Source organism: Biomphalaria glabrata, chromosome 16 (genome assembly GCF_947242115.1).
Source record: "Biomphalaria glabrata chromosome 16, xgBioGlab47.1, whole genome shotgun sequence".
NCBI lineage: Eukaryota > Metazoa > Mollusca > Gastropoda > Planorbidae > Biomphalaria > Biomphalaria glabrata.
Window position 1 is genome coordinate 28,676,870 of NC_074726.1, and position 17,721 is coordinate 28,694,590.

The 17,721-nt window shown below is 35.9% G+C and overlaps 1 protein-coding gene across 1 annotated transcript in view; it reads left to right on the forward strand.

Annotated features, from left to right (window-relative positions):
- Positions 1-10,360: 10,360 nt before the first annotated feature.
- LOC106069792 (uncharacterized) overlaps positions 10,361-17,721 on the forward strand; it is a 39,298-nt gene continuing 31,937 nt past the window's right edge. Inside the window, exon 1 of the mRNA XM_056014788.1 lies at positions 10,361-10,656. The gene's annotated coding sequence lies outside the window, so the exon portion shown is untranslated. The remainder of the gene's footprint in view (positions 10,657-17,721) is intronic.

The following is a 17,721-nucleotide window of genomic DNA, read 5'->3' on the forward strand; positions in this document are numbered from 1 at the left end:
GGGAAAATATGTAGGTCGCAGTTGGGTTTGCTTAGTTATGTGAAACACTGGACTCAGCCGTAATCTTCGGAATTAAAGGCAAAAACAGGCAATATTATCATTATGCAAAAATTATGTCAAATAATTTGCAGTGATTACCCACAAAAATTAATTGTAAAGACTTTCTTTCAAATCCTAAAAAAAGTTTCCGTTAAAATTTTGGAATATTAGGGCCTACTGTTTTTAGGTTTAATTGTAAATTTAGTTTTACTTTTTAATATAAATATTATTAGTGCTGAATTCACTACAAAATGAAATTAAGCTATTGGTAACCTTGTGCCTCCTGCAGTCTGACAATATTAGAAATTTCAAGCTTTAAGTTTGCCAAAGCGAGGCAAAGGTCTCCTCTAGTGGCTACATCCAGTCTATTTCTTTGCTTATTCATTAACTTTGTTACGCACTAAATCTAGGTTAAACATGTATGTTGAAAAGCTAAAACATAATTCTAATTTCGACCACAGTTTTTGAATTTTACTGAAACATTTAAATGCAGCCACATCTCTGTTGTGCCTCCGGGACGTAGCTAGGAATTTTCATCGTTTGGGGGCCAGGGGGCTTGACATCTTTGGGGGCCGCTGCATTTTGCGTAATATTTAATTAAATTAATTAAAAAAGCACTAATTTGGGCCCCCTGTAAATGGTGCCCGGGGGATTTTCAATTTCCCCCTCCCCCCCCCCCCCAGCTACGCCACTGTGAGCCTCCTATGTTTACATTCTTTTTACTGAAGACATAGTTTTGTAAATCTATTTTTTCATGCAACTCAATTTGAACGTCAGTAACAGATGTTTAATAATTGTCATTTATTATCATCTGAAAATGCCATCAAATTAGAACTTACTTTTTTCTAGTAGCTATTCACTAAATCTCAAGGAAATATCACATGACATCCCAGAGAGTTTTCGTAAAAACATTTTATCAATGTTTTTTGTTTTTAAAAAGTTAATATTCTATTAAATGTTACATTTAATGTTTTTTGCAATTAATATTTTAATATCAATATATTAACATATCTAGATATAATCTAAAAGGCGTATTACCTAGTTAGTCCTAGTTTGTTGATCAAATCTTAAACGTTTATACGCGCAAGATCCAAGGACAATAAATACTCTCCAATCACAGTTAAAGTAGCAAGAATTTAAAAATAGAAAATGGGATTCCCAAACTCATTTTCTAACGCTGTTTTTGTTCTTAAATTAGAAGCAAGTTAACTATAATTTGTCTATATTTAGTTTCCCAGCTTTAATGTTGAAGAATTTTTAAATTTGTTCTGTTTCAGAGCACCTTTAGTTTCTTCTTTATGCCCAGCGCCCCCTTACCGTCCCATTTTGTGCCCAGCGCCCCCCTACCGCCCCTTTGGCTCTCAGCGCCCCCAAAATCTCGAAAACGCCCCCTAGGGGGCGATATCGCCCCCGTTGAAGACCACTGATGTAGTCGATGGTAAGGAGGAAGAGGAAGGGAGATAAGATACGCCCCTGTCTCACACCTGTCTCTAGATGCTAAAGAACTCTGTTGTTCCTTCTTCTGTTTTAGTTGTCATAGAATTTGGACGAATTTTTCTGGGTTGCCATATTCTCTATTTTCCATAGTGATTTTCGTTGGACACTATCAAATGCTTTCATAAAGTCTACGAAACCTGTTTGCCCTTGTTGGTACTCGAGACTTTGTTCTATGACATTTCGTTGAACGAAGAACTGCTCTGCACATGATCTGCCTCATTGTTCTTCTCTGAGCCTCTCATCTACAGTCTGTTAAAGCCGTCTCAACAGAACAATGCTTAAAATCTTTGCCCCAGACTTGGAGGAGGGTAATGTCCCTTCATTTGTTGCAATCTTCCAGGTTGCCCTGTTTAGGAAGCTTTACAATCACTCCTTTTTGCCAGTCCTCAGGGGCCATAAGAAAATGAGAAAAATCAAGGACAATAATGTTCAAATGTTTTAAATCATGAATTAATTTTGGGTTGCGTCCCTTTCGTTGTTGTTTTTGCTTCGAAAATGTTTTTATTACGATTCCACTTTTTAGTTTCCAAATTCTTCACAGGCAAAAAAAAAAAAAAAAAAAAACCTGGGTGGACACGGATCTTGAAAACGGTTCTATCAATTTTCCTGGAAATTTGACAGTTTATGTATATATTTGGAAAAAGAATTACTAGCTAATTGGCCACACTGGGAAAAAACTCTGGTTTGAGCGTTATTATTTTTTCCAATTATAACCTTTAAAATTAAATTTTGGTCAGGAGGTCTAGAAATTCTCTATCTTGAACACACGTATCTCAGCGGGTATTCCCACATGTCTTAATTTAAGAGTTGAATATCCTATACTCTTAAGCGAGCAATTCTTGTATGTATGTATGTATGTATGTATGTATATATATTTATATTTATATATATATATAAATTTTATTTCGAAAACGGCTCTAACGATTTTCTTTAAAAGTTCATGGTATGTGCATAATAGTGAGAAAAAAATTCTCAACTCATTGGCCACATCGGGAAAACTCGAGGTCGACCGTTATATCGGTTTGAAAATGCCTCATTATCGAAAAATTAGTTTTGGCTAGAATGTTTTATGAATGAAAATTTTCCATGACGTAAACGGGAAAAACGCTGCTTACGTCACTAGGCTTACCGCAGTTCCTATACTCTTAAGCGAGCAATTCTTGTATGTATGTATGTATGTATGTATATATATTTATATTTATATATATATATAAATTTTATTTCGAAAACGGCTCTAACGATTTTCTTTAAAAGTTCATGGTATGTGCATAATAGTGAGAAAAAAATTCTCAACTCATTGGCCACATCGGGAAAACTCGAGGTCGACCGTTATATCGGTTTGAAAATGCCTCATTATCGAAAAATTAGTTTTGGCTAGAATGTTTTATGAATGAAAATTTTCCATGACGTAAACGGGAAAAACGCTGCTTACGTCACTAGGCTTACCGCAGTACACTAAAATATTTCTTTGCAAACAATAACGAGTTCTAAAGAATCAATAGACCTAATGAAACATTTGCGCACCATCTTAATGTAGATTGATTTATTATAGAACTATGAAAGAAAAGTAATGAAATTAAATGTGCCGATATATGATTAGTTATTGTGTTTTAAGTGCTTAATAAGTTGTTTACACTTTAATTGTGTAGAGCGGTGTAGATACCTTTTACTTTGTTGTTTATTTTGCTGGTGACCTCCAGCTGTCTCGTTCTGAGGTTGCATGCAACCATGTGCTCTCTTCTATGTCAGCTAAGTCAAGTTTGCGCCATAAGCTGGTCTTTTAAGGGTTTCGGTGTTACGTCGACCACTTTTTAGCTCACCAAAAAAAACACTGCCTTTGGCATGCGTTCGTCTAAGATTCGTCTCCCATATAGGATACTGCTCTGTCCAGCGTAACTGTCGGACTTAAAGAATTCCCTCTATACAAAGGCCGCGGATACACATTTGAGACCAAAAGAAAATTTGCTGCCGAGGACAGACGCAGACGCTAAAAGAAAATCTTAATCGAGCATCGCGGACAATGGTTATGCTTGCCCTGGATGTGGCAAGATATGTAGGTCACAGCTGCAATCCTCATTAATTTTCGGACTCTAAGACAAGCCTTATTATTATTATTATTTTGCTGGTGAATTATTACCATGTGTTCATGCTTCAGTGTCTACCTCTCCTGTACCAAAACAAAGGAACTGGTCATAACACAGCTTCTCTACGCCTTACTTGCTCACACTAAACATGATATCCATCTAGCGGTCAACGAGTTTGAGTACACTGCAGCCTCTTTTGATTTAACTATAAACCTCGGTAAAAAGCTTGGAGTTAGGGCCAGGAGAGATCTGAATGGATGGATGTGTAAAAGCAGGCCATAGTACCACAAGGATGGATGGATGGCAAAAGCCGGTATGAACTTCCTATAGTCCGACTGTCAGGCTGGGCAGGGCACGTATCCCGTATGGGTAACGAGCATATTGTTTGGCGTAACAGAGGTGCCCCACGGAAACGTTTCTTTAGAAAACTAATGCCATGATTTAAGTCTAATAAGAAAAAATGCGCCATTTTACTTTGTCACTAAGTGCATGTTTTACCCTATAACGTAGAGAAGTTACATTGCAAAGACTTTCTTCCAAGCCAATAATAGTAAGCCTACAATAGTTTTACGCAAAAGATAGATTGTAAAACTATAAGACGGACGTGAGCTGTAGTTTGTCTAGACTGTAGGAGGACTTAAAAGACTTTAAATTTAATCGACATGTACAATTAGGCCTACAATTAGAACTAACAGAACACTAAAACAACTCTTCAGATTAGTAGTCTTTATCCGATCGTTCATTTTCGTAATTACAAGAATATTCCCAAAATGACTTCGGGTATATAACCTTCCGAAATTATTTAACAGAGCGAGGTTCGGCCACCTGGTACAAAAATATTCTCAAAATGACTTCGGGTATATATCCTTCCTTAACAAATTATTCATCCGAGCGAGGCTCGGTCACCTGATATTAAAGAATTAGACGTCAAGAAACATTTCATGCACCGTCTTGTAAGTCTAGATATATAGAAGTATCGTTCATGATAAAGGATAATGAACATCTACAATTAATGAAGTGCTTTGACAACGGTTTCAGCGGAAATTCCCGCAATCGACTCAAATGTTTCTTTGAATTTGGTATAGAGTTAAATACATAAAAAGAAAGAAGTGCTTAACCTCTAAACATCAGAATTGTAAGTCCATTTTGTATGCACTCATTGTAAAACAGCTCAGCACTTTAAGGGTTAAAAATGTCACCCACAGTCTTATATAATTCTAAGCTCCGAGAATGTGTTTTTACAATATAGAAATGTAAAATTTAGACTTGATATAGATTTCAGGCAAGCCATAACCTGGAACCCCCAAAGGAAAGAGGAAGAGGGGACGGCCCAGGAATACATGGCGCCGCGATTAGGAAGCAGATGCCAAGAATTTGGGCAAGACATTGGAACAGTTGGAGAGACTCGTCCAGAACCGAGATGCCTGGAGGAAGCTGGTTGGTGGTTATGTCCCAGAAGGGCCCACAGGCAGAGATGATATGAGAAGTGATAGATTTCAGATTACTGCGATATATAGGTCCGACTTTTAAAGTCAGAGTTGGAATTGGATAGGGCTGTGAACTAAATATCTCGAAGTTTAAACAAAAACCCAGTCTTAACCGAGATTCAAACCATGTGTCATTTCTTTTCTTTTTCAAAATAAACATATATAGTTCTGTGATTAATAGGCTATTCTATTAAAAACTCAGTCAAATGGTATTGCATTATTTCTAAACTTTGAAAACTAGAGATCATTATTTTTCTAAGACAGAAGATATCGATTTTTGGGATTCGGAAGCGACTTCCCTTGCAGCTTGAAAAAGAGTTACGTACACAACAATCTCTCTGTCTGTCTGTCTCTCTACAATACATATATGAGCCAAGAATGGGAAATGGTAGAAAAAGCACGCTCAAATTTTTTTACCATACAGACAGAGTGAGTTAATATAAGTTTTGTAAAAACATAGTTTTCACTGTGGGGTCAATTAGCTACTCAAATTTGTAGGAAACTTGTTAGAGCCGTTTTACAAGATCCTTTTCTAGGTTTTACATGTTACATTTAGTTGCGAACTTCTTCATAGCATGTGGATTATAAACAAAAAATTTTCATTAATATCTAGGTGCATAAAGTTTGAATAAAGTGTTTAAATTGTAGTCGTTTCCGTTTGCATATAACATACAAGGAAGTGGGCATAGCAAGTACTAAATAACAATTAGCTAAAAATAGCTTGACTTAATTGGCGTGATGTTATATAACCATTTCTTCTACTTTTATAATTTATCATTTCTTAACTCTTTCTCTCCTAACTGACGATACCAGCGTTGATTTCACCAGAATGTGGTAAATAATTACAGAGAGAAAGAGTTAAAACTAAATATTTTGGGCGTTTGACGTAACAAATTGAAAATAAATGCAATTTCTTTTTTTGATTCGACACTAAAATAATATGCATATTAATGTTTATATTTAATTTTTTTTATTAATAACCAAGAAACTATCAAGTGCAAGAGGGTCAATTTTCTAAAAAAAAATATTGTCATGCAATTCATTGTTAATAGATCTAGAATAACAAGAATACATTTGTGCAAATGGAAATATTTTAATCAAATGTTTTTGTTTAGCACAAGTCCATACTTTTTTTTTCAGAACGCTGCGGACCAGTCACGTGTGCTCTAGTTAAGGGAAACGGGTGCGGTCTCCCTGCTGGTTCTTCAAAAGCAATGGACCTCATTCACCAATCGTAAACAAACAACATTTAGCCACGTGATAATATTGATAAAACAACGAAAAAAAAACTGTCACTTGATAGCTATTGTGTATAACAAATTAGATCGTAATTTCTATAGAAGAGATAGAGAATCACGTGGCTAAATGTTGTTTGTTTGTTTTACATGTTTCGGATGTTCCTTCAGAGTTGAAGATAATTTACTTCCTAGTTCAAACCTCCCGCAGGACGATGGCGGATGGGAGTGGGCAGGGTTTTAAACAGGGACCATTGATAAATCTGAAAGACAGTCCAGCGCGCAAACCGCACGACCAGGCGATTGGTGAAGGAGGTCCATTAAAAAAGAAGGAGATATTAAAGTAAATCCTTTAAAAACAAACAAAAAACAACAAAATCTATCTAACGAGAAGAACCCCACACTTACAACTATATCTCTCAATAATGTAGAAGTTATTTCCCTTAATTGATATGAAACAAAATAATTATTCATCAATAATTAATTGACTAATTAGTTATTTTTTTTTTAATTCATTTTTTTAGGTATAATAAATAATTGTTTAAATTTTGAACTTGATCCGAGAATGAGAAGTGAGAGAAATAATGTGTTCAAAATTTGTACTAGACGGACAGACAATCAGAGTGACAAACTTTATAAAATTATTAGTCAATTCTGAGCTTTGTATCTATAAAATTTTTAATCGTTTTGGATCGTATAAAAGTATTTAAAAAATTAAATAAAACAAAACTTGAGTTCGGAAGGCCAAAGTTTAAAAAGGTCAATGACACAGCGCGCGCTGTACACATACTTTCGTGTTCATCTCACGTCTGCTGACAACAGGCTTGGTGACCATACTGACCTCAGGGTTTTCCCGCCATGACGTTTTCACGGCTCCCTTCCTACGTCCCGTCAATATATATATTTTTTTACTCTTGTCGTCTGACGCTTCCACCAGGGGGCGCTAGTTTTCTGACAGTTGATGTCGCACCTTGAGGCTGCCACAAGAGTTTAAAAGGGGGTTGAAGCGGAGGGGGGGGGGCGAGAAATTAAAAAGAAATGCGTTTGGATTTGTCTCCTGGTCCATGTTACCGGAGTTTAAGAAAATGGGAAAGTTTTAACCAGTGCAAGTCACTTACTTACATGTAAGGTCCGTATGTGCCTTTGAGTGTGTTTGTGTGTGTGTGAGAGAGAGAGAGAGAGAAAGGCGCCGAGACAGAGAGAAAGAGAAGGATCTAAAGAAGAAATAATTCTGACAGAATGTAATGATTTGTTAAGAGTATTGTAAGGCTAAGTCTAAATATGGATCTCAAGAAGAAGTAAGTCTGACAGAATGTAATGATTTGTTAAGAGTATTGTAAGGCTAAGTCTAAATATGGATCTCAAGAAGAAGTAAGTCTGACAGAATGTAATGATTTGTTAAGAGTATTGTAAGGCTAAGTCTTAATACGGATCTCAAGAAGAAGTAAGTCTGACAGAATGTAATGATTTGTTAAGAGTATTGTAAGGCTAAGTCTTAATACGGATCTCAAGAAGAAGTAAGTCTGACAGAATGTAATGATTTGTTAAGAGTATTGTAAGGCTAAGTCTAAATATGGATCTCAAGAAGAAGTAAGTCTGACAGAATGTAATGATTTGTTAAGAGTATTGTAAGGCTAAGTCTAAATATGGATCTCAAGAAGAAGTAAGTCTGACAGAATGTAATGATTTGTTAAGAGTATTGTAAGGCTAAGTCTAAATGTATCTTTTCAGAGAACAGGGGAGAACGAAGGGAGAAGAGAGACTGCAAGAGAGTGAGGGAGAGTAGGATTACATAATGTATTTTATTTATACGTGTGTGTAGTCTGAAAACTATCAACAATACAAAAGCAGCCTTAATGAGTTTGAAACTTTTTAGTATTACTTATAGTTTACAGACCTTTTTTTTTAAAAAAAAAAAATTAAGATACGTCCTACGCATTTCATGTGTCAATCTAGTCATGCATCTGGATCTGTGACTTAAAATATGCTAAGTCATTGGTTTTCCTGGCTGACTCAGGCAACCCATTCCATTTAAAGATTAGAGAATCGCAGAACGGTTAGAGAAGCGCTTTCTTCATGTGAAAACCTCTTGTACATTCTCAAAAACGCGAACTGTATATGAATATATCATGACCCATTATTTAAAATATAAATATAAATCTCCTTTCATTAAATATTGGATGTGACAGCGCTATATTAACTATTATAATTATTATAAGAATTTCCATCATCAATAACTTCATACTAAGCATAAGTTTGCCATTGATCTATTATATAATTAATAGTAACATTTTTTTTTAATTAAATACTATTCGAATTTAAGTTATTGACGTATTTGAATTCTGCGTAAAAAGTTGTAATAGTAAACATTTTGCCATTTTTTTATTTTAATGCTTAGAAACATTTATATTTAATAAATTCTTGACATCTCAAAAAAAAAAAAACAAAAATGGGATGCTTTGAGATTTCGTTTTTAGGTTAGGAATACGTCACTTCCATCAACAATACTGAAAAGGAAACTAGATTTAACCAATCGTATCGCTTCATTCTTACAGGCTCTTGGCTTAGTGACGGCGATTTCCAGAGCTATGGTACATGTATATGTGTTATTATTATAGCTTTTATATAGCGCTACTTTCAAGCATGCTCAGAGCGCTTTTGGTCCAATCTCGTTTGTGGACCAGTGAGGGGGAGGGGGGTATCTAGGAGTTGGTTTTCCGTGCTGCCTTTAGGCGCTCAGTAAACACAACTCTGCCGAGTCAGGTGTCGAACCTCGAGCCCCCTTCTAGGTAGCCAAGCCTCTCGACCACGCTTCCCACCGTAGGTAGATCTAAAAGCATTAGGATAACCTACTCGAGAAAAAAAGTAACATTTAACATCTAAGCCTCTCTTTTTCCCAAGAAATAAATAGATCGTGTGTCTGACTGATTCGAACAAACTGGTCAGTGTAAGGCTAGTCAAGATTACGTGTAGTCCAGTGGTTCTCAACCTTTTAGGCTCGGCGACCCCTTTTTACAACCCTTCACTCTTCCGCGACCTCCCCCCCCCCCACGCACACACATACAGCAATAGAAGAATGGGCAAAAACAATCCATTTTTTCGATGGTCTTAGGCGACCCCTGGCAAAGCGTCAATCGACCCCCAAGGGGGTCGCGACCCACAGGTTGAGAACAACTGGACTGTAGTCGGTCAAGACAAGACAACCCAGCGATAGTGTTTGTTGTGTGTAAATCTCCTTTTAATACGCATTTTTTTTCTTTGCTTACAAGATCCTAGATCTAACTGCATAGACGAAAATATATTTCTTTTACGCGAATGTTAACTTTGCTGTATGGTCTCCTGTTATACAATAAGTCAATAGTTTAAATTAGTAGGCTAGTGTGACGTCACATAGAAACCCGGTGAATGTCTGACTGTTTTGGATGCGCAGGAAAATTACGTTAGAAAAACATCAATTACTAAGTTATTATTGCAAATAAAAAAACAAAATAATAATATATTCATTATCTGTAAATCAAAACACATATTATATCAAAAGTTGTCAAAACTATCGGAGTTTCCCTTTAAGTTTATCATTTTTAGATCTTACTTATCGATAGTGACGCACTAAAAATTCACACGTCATGAAATATTTTCAAGTCCCTCCCTTTCTGCCTCACACCCCCGCTTTGATTTCCCTGACATCATGTTGAGAGTCCCCAAGAGAAAAAGTTTCATGCCATTTTCTAATTGGTCGCCAATTCAGATTTTTTTTCTACTATCCATAAAACATATTAAAACAAGGATAATAAATAGCAATTAAATGAAGGCGGGAAAATGTATATCGCCATGTTTAGAGAATACCTGATCTAGAAGATTCTATATACATTTTTTCTCCAGAGGCACAAGAGGATGTAAGGTAGTAAATATGTGAAACTCTTGTGTTTTGATAAGAACGCGAGAGTTGGCAGGCGCTGTTGTCAAGCGCGCCATGAGCATATCCGGGACCAATCAAATCGAGGCTATAAAAATCTGGCCACCTGTGAGTCTCACTGTTGGATATATAATCGGCGCAGCCAACCCGCACAGGAAACAAAGGATGTTAAGAGACGCTTTTTAAAACCTAGGTTACACTGCAGTCAAACTTAAAAACTATAGAAATAAACACAGACAAAAAACAACAACAGGAAAGCAAGTTAGTTTAAAAGTTAGCAAAAACAAACTGTGTAGATCTACATCCAGAGTTTAAAGATCAACCTCTCCTTTTTTTTTTCAAAGTTTTTGCTTTTCAAGTTGACAACAAAAACAAGTCTCTTTGTTCTTTAAAACCCAAAAGTAAGTTGTTGCTTTTTTTAAATAACTTCTTTAATCTAGTTTACTTTATGTGTAAGGAAAAATATGATTTGTATGTTTATCTCAAATTTGAAATACAATAGTGGCTGGTAGGTATAAACCGTTTGGCTACCTATCAAGGGATTTGAGTTCGAAACTCGCACTTGACCTGTGTTTGTTCAGTGCCTAAAGAAACCTGTTGTTACAGATACCTCCTCCCACCTTCATGGGTACAAAAGAGGTTGATTGGAGGCACCTCTGAGCATGCAATAAGCCAGACAAGTGTGCTATACATAGTAATTTAAAAAAAAAATGACATAAAATAAAAATATTTATATAAAAACAAAAAAAAAAACACAATAAACAAACACATAAGCTTTTGAAAAAAATATTTAAAAAAACAGATGTTTATATGAAGTGAAATTGGATCTATTATTTTGAATCAGACTTATTCATTTTTTAATGGATCTAATCTAACAATAAGGAATGTGTGTGAAAACAAATATGTTTGTGAATTGTTTTTGTTTAGCGAAACTGACATGCTTTTAGCGCAGAGGCGCGGTGTGGTAAAGCGATTGGCTTCTGAACCGGGGGTCCAGGATTCAAATCCTGGTGAAAGACTGTTTTTTTATTTAAATTAATTTAAATAAGTTCTCAATTTAGAGATGTTAGACCAGTATTAGGTTAATTGGCGTTCGACCAACTGTAAATGGTCTGTAAGATTATTGGAAGCGCAGATTAAACAATATTATCAATATTGAACAGTTAGATACTTAAGGTGGCTGCCTGCATGCGCCTCGAGCTATCGTTCTGATGATAGGGAGTTCGAATCCTACCCGCTTCCATTCCTTCCATTCCCTGCCGTCCTGCTAGAGGTCTTGAAATGAGAAGTAACAGCTTTCATATGAGTAGTGAAGGGCAAAAGTTAACTAAAAAGTTAGAAACTTTTAGTTTAACTAAAAAAAAAATTAGTTAAGGCCATTGTTCAACTAGAAAGAAAAAAAGTTTAGGTAAAATCATAGTTTAATTATTTTTTTTTTAGTTACTAACTAAAGAATTTAATTAAAATTTGTAAAACTTTTCAACATGTGGTCAGGGTTGAAACGCACTCCCTGTTTTCTGGTCATATGATATCAATAACTTTGATTATCAAAAAAAAAAAATGATGCAGTTAACAACTATTTAGACAGTCTGCATTTGAAGAGGGTAAAGTAAGATGCTGGTAGAAGTTATGGGAGTAAATATTTGCACTTGAAAGTAGCAGTATTATAAAATGTTAGACATTTTTTGCCAAAAGCTTCTATGCAGTATTATGAATGAGATTGTTCCGAATTTTTTTTTGTGAGAAACGTGGAGGTGTTTAATTTCTGTTTCTATTGGGAATCTGATTAGTGAGTTAGGTCAATATTTAGTGGCATTCGTTTGCGGCAAACACTATTTTTTTTAATTGCAGGAACATCAAGTACACCCTTTTATAGACCTAAGACTTATTATTGAGATTTATTAAGTCTAAATCAACAGCTAGGCCTAATATAGATCTAAAAGCATTAAGGTAACCAATTCTAGAAAACAAATCCTAATCCACACCCTCTCTGACCATAAAGTAAATAGACTGTGTCCAACTGATTTTAACAACCTGGTCAGCTAGTCATACACATGACCACATGTAGGCCTAGTGTACTGTACGTGTGTAGTCGATAATACTGTAAGACTACCCTGCGTTATGCAATAGTGTTTGCTTCATGTGGAGAGGTCAGACAAGAAAATAACACACTGGCGTGGCTAGTCAAGCATGTTCGTAGATATATCTGTACACTAAAATAGTTATACACCCTCCCTGCCCAAAAAGTAAATAGACAGTGTGTCCGACTGATTTTAACAACCTGGCCAGATAGACGTACACGTGTAGGTCTATATAATGTACTGAGTGTGCAGTCCATAATGACAAGATCACCCAGTTTTTTTTCCCTTGCGCGTTTAACGGTTTAATGCAATAGTGTTAGTTGTATTTTTAGTGGTCAGACAAGAAAATAGCACATCGGCATTGTTAGTCAAGCACTAAAAAATAGTTATACAGGTCAAATGTTTTAAAAACTCCAACGATTTCGTTTCTATTTCTTTGGATACTGCAGATCTAAATTTGAAACCGCGAGTTTATGTTATTTAGTGGGATTTTAAACTTTACCAGTAGGGGCCTATAAGTAAGATTTCCCGTTACTTAATAAGTTAATATAATTTTTTTTTAAGTACCATTATTTTGTAAAGGTTTTAATTCAAGGCAAAAATACAAGCACACATATTTATTTAGACATTTTATTGTGCATTAACGTTTATGTAAGAAACATGTTCCTTAATATTGATTTTTATTAGAGATAAATATTACTAGAATGTTTAAAGAATAAGATCGAACCGTAGGCATTCAGTCGGGTGATTATATCTATATAGGTCTAGTTTAGCTACACCATTCTTAGCTATAACATTCTTAGCTACAACATTCTTGGCTACAACATTCTTAGCTATAACATTTTTTAGTTATAACATTATTAGTTACAACATTCTTGGCTACAACATTCTTAGCTACAACATTCTTAGCTATAACATTTTTTAGCTATAACATTCTTAGCTACAACATTCTTAGCTATAACATTCTTAGCTATAACATTTTTTAGTTATAACATTCTTAGCTACAACATTTTTAGCTATAACATTCAAGGTATATTTGTTAAATATTGAATAATAATACTAACGCTAAAAGTATTCCCAAGTATAGCAGTTCTAAGCAGTGGCGTTGCTAGGATTGGTGTCATTGGGGCAATTAGATAATGGTGTCACCAGCTATTCTCCCTAATCCCAAACAATTTTATTCCACTTAATCTGCCCTTGGTTCATTATTTGTCTTTAACTCTTTCTCTCCGTAATTATTTACCACATTCTGGTGGAATCAACACTGGTATCGTCAGTTAGGAGAGAAAGAGTTAAACATAAAATGCTTAGAGATAATGACCTAGATTCATTGGCTGTGGCGAGGTGACTTCTATGAAGTTGTACAGGATGTGATACAGTTCGATTCGCACAGTCTTTTTCGTATCCTTTCTGGGCTTTTACCGGTCATGGGCCTAGGCACTATGGGCCCCTATTCTCGTCCTGGTCGCTAGGCCCATGACTATAGGGTCACAATCAAACTCGGCCCGGGCATATTTTTTTTTTTACAATTGGGCCCGTACATTGTATATCATGTGACGAGGGTTCCATTTCTAGGCCGAATTGTCCTCAAAATCATTAAGTTAAATTTGATTATGTATCGATAACTGTACATGTGCATATAGTAAACTCTATATCTTTATAACAAATATAGGCCTTATGTTGCTTTCTAATCGCTAAGTGTGTAGGCCCTAAAAGAATGAAGCCTACTAGTAGCACTGTCTACTGATGTAGAATATTACATTATTTCGGAAAATGTGTTAGATCAGTGATTCCCAAAGTGGTCTATATAGACCCCCAGGGGTCTACGAAGACCTCCAAGGGGTCTACGAAAGTGCAAAAATAAATTGGGGATCTATGAGATGTCCACGGGGGTCTACGATATGGGTTTCATCCAAGCAGGACGAGTTACTTAATTTTCACATTCCATTAATGTAATTATTTCATACACTAATATATGATTTATACCTTCGTTAATCCTTTAAATATTTATCCTGCTATTCAAACGATAAATTGTTGTATTCAATTCCAATACTTATTTAAATAGCTTAATTTTTGTCTGCATATAACTAATGTTTAGAAAAAAAAATGTAGACTGTACAGTTACGCTGGAGGATCATCTGAGACAATGCCACCCTGACAAAAATAAAGATTTGAAAAACTTTAAAACATTCAAAGATAAAGTTCAAAATAGAGCCACAAAATCTCTGTTTGACATCATATAAAGAAGATGATGGTTTGTGAGCGTCTTACAAGATTTCTTTACTTATAGCAAAATACGGAAAACAGCAAAGGTCAAACATTGAATCTACCAGACGTTTTACACAAACCTACATCTGTTATTATTTTTAAAAATTCTTAAAGTAACAATACAGTTTAAAGTCGATTCGGTGGCATGAGTAATAAAATTAAAAGCTTCTTAAGTAAATCTTTGCAAACGACATAACTACGGTTTGGCCTGACAAGGTGTAACGCTGTGTGCTACAAACTGTCTAATGGTCGCCGTCTCCTTATATTTCCTTAGGGTTGACCCACGAGACCTTTCCCATATTTGGGTATAGTTGCAAGGCAGCAGAGTTTTTAATTGAGTTTTCCTTCTGCTAGGTGGGTAGCAAGCCAAGGCTAATGAGCCCTTCATGCTCGAAGCTTACTGGTTTAGGCTCCAGTTACTAGCCTTCACCCCTTCTCCTGTTAATGAAAACAGTTCCGCAGTTTAATATTTGAGCCACACGTGAAAAATCAAGAAATACACAAGAAACTGCGAAATCTTTTACAATGATACTTAAGGCAAATTAATTAATTAATTAATAAATATATAATGTTGGAAATACTACTTCAGATAACAACATATTCGTAAATGAAACATAATATCCATAGTTGTGTAGTTTCAACTCACTATGGTTAGAAATTTGTTTAACAAAATGATGAATTTGCAAACACTTGCAAGTTGAGCAGGGGGTCTACCGAAAATCAGAAAACATGGCAAGGGGTCTACGAGACAAAAAAGTTTGGGAACCACTGTGTTAGATTAAATTAGCATTACTCTGTAGAGTAGTGTAGAGTCGGAGTTTTTAACACGACTCCCACCTGTCCCTTTTATAAGAGAATATCCTAAAACCTAATTTAATACATCCATGCGGCCCTTCCGGTGGCCCCACCGGCTCATTTTGGTACCGGCCCACCGGCCAGAACGCCCATATAGCAAGTACGCTCTTGGTCACAGTGTAATTCAAAGGACTAAGTTAGTAAGAAAATGTACTAACTGAAAAAAAAATGTCATGGCTATTAAATTAAATATTGACAAGATCCAAGAAGACTAACCATGGTTCGAGCTTCCATTTATAATTCAGACTAAAAAAAACCAAAGCTATTCAAAAATTCTTGATCCGCCTTTGAAACATGCTAGATCATTTTTTTTTCTTTTATTTAATAACATTAGTAATTTCCTTGGCACTCTGGACACAAGGTATGGCCCATTCTTTCCTGTAGACCCAGTGCAATTAAAAAGCTTTCTTGAAATCGATATTTGCAAGTTTACTAGCAAATTAAAAGAAGTATCACCAAGTACAGCAGCAACTATTTATAAGACTATTTGTATAACTATTTTCTGTTTGTTTTGGGGGCGGAGTTAAGGGAGGTCATGCTGGGCCTCGGGGCCTCTACAAATAAAAAATGGATATCCGAATTTCGACGGGTCAGATCCTTGTCAAATTTTTTTCATTTGTTTTTCGCATTTTAGTGACAATATTTTAAAACTTACAGTTACTGTAGGCAACGTTGTCATTGTTACGAAGTGTCCGTTTTAGTATGCTTGTAATAAATGAATGCAGCTCAGGAGTTACGGCAGTAAGCCACTCCAGGGTCTGCTAAAAAATATACATTTTTGAACTAAAATATGCATATTAAATAATTCTTTTTAAAAAGAAAGAACATTAGTTTCAATTTACAACTTAGACTTAGACTTAGGTCCTCCCGCGCCGTTCGGCGCATTGGGCGGCAAGCTGTCTCCATAATGATCTGTCACTGGCAATGTCTGAAGCCTCCTCCCACCTGGTGTCCACTGTTCTGAGGTCCTCCATGAAGGTGTGTCGCCAGGTAATACGAGGACGTCCCTGTTTGCGCTTTCCTCGTTTTGGCTTCCATGTTATCGCAACTCTTGGTGTGCGTAATTCATTTTGACGTAGAACATGTCCCGCAAACCTCATGCGACGCTCAGTCACAACCTCACTAAGTGTTCGACTCCCAGTTCGGCATAGGATTTCCTTGTTTGAGATCACGGTCAGTGTACAAGTACCCTATTTTCTTCCTTCTCAAATATGACATGGTTTGAGATATTCGTTTTTATTAATTAGTGGCTTTTTATTCAACGTCTCGAAAAAGTGCAGGGGCCTCCACACAGGGCCAGCCTCAGGCCACTGCAATTAATGCAGTGTGGGCCCCGCACTTTCATAGGCTTTGAGCTAATTCTAAATCTCCTGAAAAATCTCATGGAAAAATAGACAAAATTGTCGTTTTGGCGTGTTACTCATTATAGAAAACAACCATTCTACGGGCGATGTAAAAAGGTATTGTCAGCTTTCATTTAATAAAAATGTAATAATAGGGCGAATTTAAACCAAAACCGGAAGTTCCATTATTTATTTTCCTATAACAGTCACTGGCATATAAATACAGATTTAGATCTATCTCGATCTCTTTAAAAAAAATGAAAAGCAATTTAAAAAAAATAATTGATCTTGATTTTGTATACATAAAGAATTAATAAAATGCAAAGACGAATTTATTTCCAATACAAAATTTTAATTGTTACTCATTATCCTTATCCCTACACAAACTGGGCCCAGCGCAATCCGTTTCACATAGGGCCCCGCAATTGTTAGAACCGGCCCTGCATCCACTTCCTTAAATCCGGCCCTGGTGTGTTTGTTTGCTCACCCATCGCTGTAAACATGGCACTATTTGATGGTCATTGGGCCATTTTTTTCTTGGCTGTGGGTGGCGGTGGGAGACATTGATTTCTTGTGAACCCATGCTGGTCATTGATTAAAAAAAAAGGTTTCTGTTTTTTTTTTTGTTTTTTAACACGAGCGGTGAAGGGGGTGTGCCTGGTTATACATAAATTATGAATATCAAACAATAGAGACAAGTACAAAGCGAAAAAAAAAAAAGGATGCAGATCTATACACCGTACTTCAAAAGTATGTTAAAGGGGAGATGACCCAGTTAAAAAAAAGAGTGTGTAAAGGGAGATAGTCCACTTAAATCGTCGCTAAATTGAAAACCAATTCTTACGACTAAACGTCAAGGCAACTATGAATTATTCACTGTCTATTACTGGAGAAGAAAGGTCGCTTTTGTAGTTGAGAA